The sequence below is a fragment of the Abrus precatorius genome, unplaced genomic scaffold, assembly GCF_003935025.1.
Source record: "Abrus precatorius isolate BTA unplaced genomic scaffold, Abrus_2018 Scaffold7, whole genome shotgun sequence".
Lineage (NCBI taxonomy): Eukaryota > Viridiplantae > Streptophyta > Magnoliopsida > Fabales > Fabaceae > Abrus > Abrus precatorius.
In genome coordinates this window covers 8,530,120-8,539,039 of record NW_020874417.1, presented here as the reverse complement: position 1 = coordinate 8,539,039, position 8,920 = coordinate 8,530,120, and the positions used below count along the sequence as shown (strand labels likewise).

The window sequence follows — 8,920 nt, the reverse complement described above, 5'->3', positions numbered from 1 at the left end:
CTTTGACAGAAAATAAAATGTGCCAGTCAGGTTCTGGGCGTTGACAGAAAAGCAAAAAATGCCAGTCAGATTCTAGGCTTTGACAGAAAAGTAAAATGTGCCAGTCAGGTTCTGGGCTTTGAGAGAATGCGAAAGATGCTGTCAAGTTTTAGGCTTCGATAAAAACATAAAGGGATCAGGACAAGAAAGGTAAAAACAAAGACAGAAAAATAAAAGGTTGATCATGTTCTGGATTGCAAAAGAAAATAAAAGGATAGTCATCCTCTGAACTTTAATAGTAAGAGTAAGACAGAAAAATAAAGACATCAATCAACTTCTGAATTTTGATGAAAAGTAAAGAACTCAGTTAGATCATAGCCTTGCACTGCACATAAAGATTGTAAAGCAGATAATGAATTTAAATTAAACTTCACAAGGTGATAATAGATAAAAACAAATGCATGCTAATGTAATGATGCGATTGCATAAACTGGATGAATGTTAACACTTGGAATGAAATTTATTGAATGATGAGGTCCAACGCAATAATAAGACTTATTAAATCAAAACAAGCTTTGTCCTTTTTATTTTATTTTATTATTTTTTTTTTATTTTTTTTCGGGGATGATAATTCTTCCAACCTTATCGAAACATGCACATCAAGGTTCATGAATGAGTAACTTCTTTAGTCAGGATCAATTCTTTCATGAAATTTGAGCTAGGTAAGACATCAATCAAATTGGACTGCCATCTATTTTTGCATCGTCAAGAGGAGTCAACTTCTTCTGTCATGCTAAACTTATCAGGAGATTCATCGAACTTACTGTGTGAATTTTTAAGCTTCCAACTGTAATCATATTTTCTTATTACCCTTTTAACAATTTGCATGTTTCCTTTTAGTATATAATTATTGGAATGACAATAAAAATTCTATTGAAGAAGTTGAGTAAACAAAGTGGTGTATATAAGCTGAATGGAAGGTGACTAAAGACAAAGATAAATATTTTTGGAACATAGGAATGGCTGTAATAAAGAAATGGTGAATTTACAAAGAAGACTTATGACATGAGTAACGAAAAAATACATCAAAGGATCGAAATGACTATGAAAATAGTGAAATATTATGCCGATTAAGTGACGTCTTCCGGATGAACAGTGCTAATCTCTCATGTAAATTGATCATCCATTAACAAAACTGCCAAAATGAAATTACCCCAGTAAGGTATTTTGAATCCATCTTTCGTTTGACTCAACTTTAACCTCTCAAAATTTGCCCCAGTTTAGTATTTCAGTCGATCATATTTCTCGATTTGAAGCCCTTTCTTGCGACTGAAGTTAGTGCCCCTCTGAACCGCCCTTTTAGGTTTTCAGTTCAGTGTAGTATTTATTTGACCTTAACTTTTGCCTGAGCCGCTCTTTCGAGTTTTCAGCTCACCAGCTCGCTCTAACTTTTACCTAGGTCGCCCTTTCGGGTTTTCAACCTAGCGAGCTCTTTTTTTTTTAATTATTTTTTCCTCTTTTTTAATTATTATATATATATTTTTTAAGCATAGTATTTTTTTTACAGCATCAGAATTGATGGGGTTTGGAAGATCTTGTCCATCCATGTTTGTGAGGATTAGAGCCCCTCCTGAGAAAGCCTTTTTCACCACATATGGTCCTTCATAATTCGGGAACCACTTGCCACGATAATCTTTATGCGTTGGCAAAATCTTTTTAAGTACCATATCTCCCTCACTGAATTCTCTTGGGCGAACCTTTTTATCGAAAGCCTTCTTCATCCTCCTCTGGTATAGTTGACCGTGACATAACGCATTCAACCGTTTTCCTTCAATGAGATTCAATTGATCAAAATGAGATTGCACCCATTCTGCTTCTTCCAATTTGGTCTCCATTATTATCCTTAAAGAGGGAATTTTGACTTCAATAGGAAGTACTGCTTCCATTCCATATACCAAAGAGTATGGAGTTGCCCCAGTTGAAGTACGAACCAAAGTTCGGTATCCATGCAAGGCAAATGGCAGCATTTCATGCCAATCCCTGTATGTCACTACCATCTTTTGGATGATCTTTTTAATATTTTTATTGGCTGCTTCAACTGCTCCATTCATCTTTGGGCGATAGGGAGAGGAATTATGATGTCGAATCTTGAAGTTGTCACACAATTCTTTCATCATTTTGTTGTTCAAATTAGTGCCATTGTCTGTTATCAACTTGCTTGGGAGGCCATACCGACAGATCAAATCCTTTTTAATGAATCTCACCACCACATTTCGGGTCACACTAGCGTACGAGGCAGCCTCAACCCATTTTGTGAAATAGTCAATAGCAACTAAAATGAAGCGGTGAACATTAGAGGCTTTAGGCTCAGTGGGTCCAATTACATCAATTCCCCATATTGAAAAAGGCCAGGGCGATGATAAGACATTCAAATTTGTTGGAGGAACATTAATATTGTCAGCATATGTCTGACATTTATGACATGTCTTTACATAACGAAAGCAATCGGCCTCCATTGTCAACCAGTAATATCCCGCTCGTAGAATCTTCTTTGCCATAGCATGTCCATTGGCATGAGTCCCAAATGAGCCCTCATGAATCTCTTCCATGATCTTTTGTGCCTCTGAAGCATCTACACATCTAAGAAGAACCATATCATGATTCCTTTTATAGAGCACATCTCTGTTTAGAAGGAAACTCATTGCTAACCTCCTCAACGTCTTTTTGTCATTTTCAGCAGCATTTAATGGATATTCTTGGTGTTTGAGGAAATTTTTAATGTCATTATACCAAGGTTTACCATCAGGTTCTTCTTCAACCATTTGACAATAGGCAGGATGATCAAGCTGTTGCATCTTTATGAATGGCATGTCTTCCTTTTGACTTACTACAAACATTGATGACAAAGTGGCTAAAGCATCGGCTAATTGATTCTCCTCACGAGGAATATGCTGGAAAGTAATTTCGTCGAAATACTCTACCAATTCCTTGATATAGGCTTGATAAGGGATCAATTTGGCATATCGGGTTTCCCATTCACCTTTCAGCTGGTGAATAACCAAAGCTGAGTCACCATATACCTCGAGAATTTTAATCTTTGACTCTATAGCTGCTTAAATTCCCATAGCACATGCTTCATATTCAGCTACATTATTCGTACAATCAAATAATAATCTAGCCGTGACTGGGATATATTGCCTCTCTGGGGAAATCAGTATAGCACCAATCCCGTGTCCGAGTGCATTAGAAGCACCATCAAACATCATGACCCATTCGTCTTTTACTGAAGATTCTTTCTCGTTAAACAGCGCCATTATATTTTCATCAGGAAATTCATACTGTATTGACTGGTAATTATTCACCAGTTGATGAGCTAGAAAATCTGCGAGAGCACTGCCTTTGATTGCCTTTTGAGTAACATACAAAATATCATATTCTGACAATAGGACCTGCCAACGAGCAATCCTTCCAGTAAGGGCTGGTTTCTCAAAGATGTATTTGATTGGGTCCATTTTTGACACCAACCAAGTCGTGTGACTCAACCTATATTGCCTCAATCTACGAGCTGCCCAAGCCAAGGCATAACAAGTTCGCTCTAACAAAGAGTATCTAGCTTCATAATCGGTGAATTTTTTGCTCAAGTAATAAATGGCGTGCTCTTTCTGACCCGATTCATCATGTTGACCTAAAACACATCCCATGGATCCTTCTAACACTGTCAAATACATAATGAGCGGCCTCCCTGACACTTGCGGCACTAGTATCGGGGGATTTTGTAAATACTGCTTTATCTTCTCAAAAGCTTCTTGACAATCTTCATTCCATTCCATCAGCTGATTTTTTCGTAGCAACTTAAAAATTGGTTCACAAGTGGCAGTTAGTTGGCATATGAATCGAGCAATATAATTCAGTCTCCCCAAAAATCCGCGAACCTCCTTTTCAGTGCGAAGAGGCGGCATTTTCATGATTGCTTTTGCCTTGTCAGGATCAACCTCTATTCCCTTTTGACTTACTATGAATCCCAACAATTTGCCTGATTTCACCCCAAAGGTACATTTGGCAGGGTTCAAGCGTAATTTGAATTTCCTCAACCGCTCAAACAACTTGTGTAAATTCATAACATGGTCTTCTTCGGTCCTTGATTTGGCAATCATATCATCCACATAGACTTCAACCTCCTTATGCATCATATCATGAAATAATGTCACCATCGCCCTTTGATATGTTGCCCCGACATTTTTCAAACCGAAAGGCATGACCTTGTAGCAAAAGGTGCCCCAAGGTGTAATGAATGTGGTTTTTTCCATATCCTCTTCAGCCATTTTGATCTGATTATAACCCGAGTAACCATCCATAAAAGAGAAAAATGAATGTTGAGCTGTATTATCTACTAGCATATCAATGTAAGGCAATGGAAAATCATCTTTAGGGCTGGCTCTATTTAGATCCCGATAGTCAACACACATCCGAACCTTTCCATCTTTCTTGGGAACTGGCACAATGTTAGCAACCCATTGAGGGTATTTGGCCACAGCAAGAAAACCTGCATCAAATTGCTTCTTGACCTCCTCTCTAATCTTCAATGACATCTCAGGCTTCATTCTCCTTAATTTCTGCTTAACTGGGAAACACTCTGGTTTTAGTGGCAATCTATGCTCGACTATGTCAACATCTAGACCTGGCATATCTTGATAAGACCATGCAAAGACATCATTATAATCATGCAAGAGTTTAATCAACTTGTCGTGCTCTTGTTTTTTCATGAGGGTGCCTATTTTGAATTCTCTCTTATCATCCTCAGTCCCTAAATTGATTGTCTCAGTGGGTTCATCATGAGGTTGGATCTCTTTCACTTCTTGATCAACCAATCTTAGAAATTCTGAGGGTAAATCAACATCACTATCATCTTCGACAGCTTGATTAATGGGACAATCAAAATTAGTGGATGAGATATTAGCACTGTTACTTTCAGACATGTCACTTTCGAATCTGCATTGTGCGAGAGTTGAGACAAAAAGAAAATAAACGACAAGATTCAACTGATAAAGAGAAAGACACGAAAGATTACTGAGAATTCAAATCGCATTTAATTTAAATATACTTAAAAGGAAACATGTGTCCTAATTTACAAAAAGAAATCATATATCAGCGTTTTCAAAAAGTAATGATATCCTAAAGCTTTGAAACAATTAACTTCAAGGATTACTTTGAATAGCTATTAAAAATCACAGGTAAATCAATGATCTCCCAATTGCCAACTTCTGTGTTTGGCGGGCAAGTACGGACTAGGTCCACAACCTCTTCTTCAGGTGTATCCACATTAGCAGCAGCAGCCACTGAGTTTTGAAACTCAAATCCAGCACTATAGAAGCTTTTCAGAAGATCACAAATGGGGACCCCTTCAGTCTTAGGCCCTCTACCTTCCAACCTGGCTAATCTTCTTTCTTTCTTTTCCTCCATGACTCTTCTCTTATCAGCTTTAGTGGGCATGTATCACAACCCAAATCTATCCTTATTCTCATGGAGCTGTAACCAGTTTGTTGCTTTCGATATGACTTGCCCTAACATGTATCCATACTGACAACCTCCATCGAGCATGACTTTAGCAGTCATTATGGATGTATTAGACAATCGAGGTTTTAAGATTGGAGCTTCCTCTCCAACATAAGTAGCATTTGCAATCTCTAAAGCCTGAAAAGAGGTCTCTAGAGCTTCTTCAGCAGCTTCAATATAAGGAGTGGACGAAGGCTTCACCAACACATCTTCTTCACCAGAGACAATCACCAACTTATTATCAATGATAAACTTCAGTTTCTGATGCAATGTGGATGGTACAACTCCTGCAGAATGAATCCAAGGCCTCCCCAAAAGACAGCTGTAAGCTGGCGCGATGTCCATTACTTGAAACAAAATCTGAAAAGTGCAAGGACCGATTTGGATTGGGATTTCAATTTCTCCAATGACCTCTCTTCTTGTTCCATCAAAAGCTCTTACTATCATGGCACTGGGTTTCATATGCGACCCATCATAAGGTAATTTTGACAATGTTGCTTTTGGCATCACATTCAGAGAAGACCCATTGTCAATAAGCACTCTAGCAATAATGTGATCTCGACATTTCACAGAAATATGCAGTGCTTTATTGTGCCCCATTCCTTCGGTAGGTACTTCATCATCAGCGAAGGTGAGATAATTGTTTGAAACAATATTACCAACAATGCCTCCAAACTTGTCGGTAGTGATATCATGGCTGACATGAGCCTCATTCAACACTTTCAAAAGAGTCCTCCTATGTGGCTCAGAGTTCAACAACAGCGATAAAAGAGATATCCGTGCTGGAGTTCTGTTTAATTGTTCCACAACTTGATATTCACTTTGTCGAATAAATTTCAAAAACTCACAAGCTTCTTCATCTGACACCGTTTTCTTTATTTCAGGCATTTTCTCTTCGTCGGCGTCTTCAAACTCACCCACTTTGGCTTTCCCTTTTGAGGATCTCTCTATCTCTTTTGTTCGCTTCTTTCTCAGCTCCTCAGGTGTGTAAATACGACCGCTACGGGTCATCCCACCAACACCAGCAATGTTTGAGACGGCGACAGTATCAGAATTGACACCTTGTGTTTCATTTTCCTTAAAATTGCCAACGTAAACCCCTGCATCATACTTCCATGGTACTGCTTTGTTGTCCTTGTAAGTGAATGGAGCCGGTACTTGTATAGTGATGGGTCTAGGTTCGTTGGTAGTTGGGGTATTCATACATTTGGTGTAATGAATGACCAAAGGTTTCGGGAAAGCTGAGGATTGCCCATCGACAGTCAAAACTTCATTTTTCTCTTTAGGGTGTCCAATTTGGACCAGATGCTTGTCCATCAAGGTTTGTAGAACATGCTTGAATTCTTCACAATCTTCAATGGAGTGGTCTGCATCAGGGTGCAAATCACATATATTTCCTTCATGTACAAAACCCTTGATTAAGTCTGTCTTGCACAGCTCAGCAAAAATAATCTTAAGAGGAGTGGTAACCTTTTCAACTTTCCTCTTTAAAACATATGTAGACTCTTCCTCGACGGCATTTACCGATGATCCTCCATGCCTGGGTAGGGGATTACTCCTAATGTTAGGATTATCCTCCTTGAAATTTAGCCATTTGGCATTAATTAGGTCTTGCACTTTGAACTTTAATGCCCTACAATTCTCTGTTGAATGACCAATGCCACCAGCATGATACTCGCACTTAGCGTTTGGGTCATACCCTCTTGGATAGGGCGGTTCTACAGGTTTCATTGGGCAGGGTACAACTAATGAACTTTGGAATAGGCGAGGTAGTAACTCAGTGTAGGACATGAGGATTGGGTCGAATTGAACTTGCTTCCTTTCCTGATTGTTTTGGGGTCTTATTTGGTTGGGATTTGGGTTTTGGTTCCAATGTTGGGGTGGTCTCATGGGTGGTGCTATGGGAAAAGTAGGCGGAGCAGGTTGGTAGGGTCGCGGCTGATAAAATTGGAGACTTGGATTCTGTGAAACAGCATTGACATATGGGTAAGACATTTGAGGGATAGGAAATGTGGGTTGGAATTGAAAAGGTGCAGGGTTAGGTCTGATGAAAGAAACTTCTCTTGGGTGAAAGGCTATAACATTAGTCTCTCCCTCCTTCTTTCTTCCTGGACCATTTGTAAATTTCTTCAAACTGGAGGGTCCGTCCGAATTGTGAAATATCTTACCACTCCTCATTCCTCCTTCCACTCTTTCTCCGATAATCACAATATCAGAGAAGTTTGACGAAACACTTCCAATCATTCTATCATAGAAAGGTGATTGAACAGTATCAATAAACATAGCCACCATTTCTTTTTCAGACAAAGGGGGCTCCACTTGAGCTGCAACTTCTCTCCATCTCTGGGCATATTCTTTAAAAGTCTCATCCTCCTTCTTTAACATATTCTGCAGTTGTAATCTATCAGGAGCCATATCAATGTTGTACTTATATTGCTTTAGGAAAGCATCAGCCAAGTCTTTCCAACTACGAATACAAGTACGCTCAAGATGCATATACCAACTCAAAGCTCCTCCAATTAAACTGTCTTGAAAAATATGAATTAGCAGCTTATCATCATGGGCATGTGATGCCATCTTTCTACAGTACATGATCAGATGACTCTTTGGGCATATTGTTCCTTTGTACTTATCAAAATCAGGCACTTTGAATTTTGGAGGAACTATCACATCTGGGACTAAACAAAGATCTGCAGCTTCCCCAATGCCATAGCTGCTCCCCTCGATAGCTCTCAATCTTTCTTCCAATATTTGTAATTTTTCTCTGGATTGGAAGTGCTTCTCTGAGTAATTGGGCTGGGGTTCTTCTAAGGTCTTATGGGAATGGAATGGTGATATGGCTGGGTTTCCATTAAGGCTAGGATTAGTGATTTGTGGTTGGTGGTGGATCGGTTGGTTTGGGGTAGGTATAATGTGGGGTATATGAGCTTCTTGGGGATGGGTATTTTGAGGGTAAGCATATGATGGGATGGATGTTTGGGTTGGTTGGATTTGTGGATCTGAAGGTTGTGCAGGATTGGGTTGATTTAATGGCTGGCCAGTGTTTTGTAGGTTCTCAGCTATTGGTGGCGTATAACCTTGGGGAAGGCCATATGGGGGAAATTGGACATCTTGTTGATTAAAAGCTTGTTGTGGAGGCCTTTCTACATGCAAGGTCAAAGGCACCATTGTTTCATGAGGAGGAAAATTTTGGGACGGTCCTTATGTAGGGGTAAAACCTGGTGGATAGGTAGGAGTGGGTTGTGCTGGAGGTGCTTGAATAGAGGTCCCCTCTGTGGTTCTTCTCTCTAAAGACTTCAGTGCCTCTAGGATTTGTGCCATTTGTTCTTTCAACTGATTAACATCGTTCCTCAGTTCTTCCTTGTGCTCCTCTAACTCATCCATAATC

General features: G+C 39.4%; 1 pseudogene; it reads right to left on the bottom strand.

Annotated features, from left to right (window-relative positions):
• Positions 1-606: 606 nt before the first annotated feature.
• On the bottom strand, positions 607-8,700 carry LOC113871420 (annotated as a pseudogene).
• Positions 8,701-8,920: the final 220 nt, after the last annotated feature.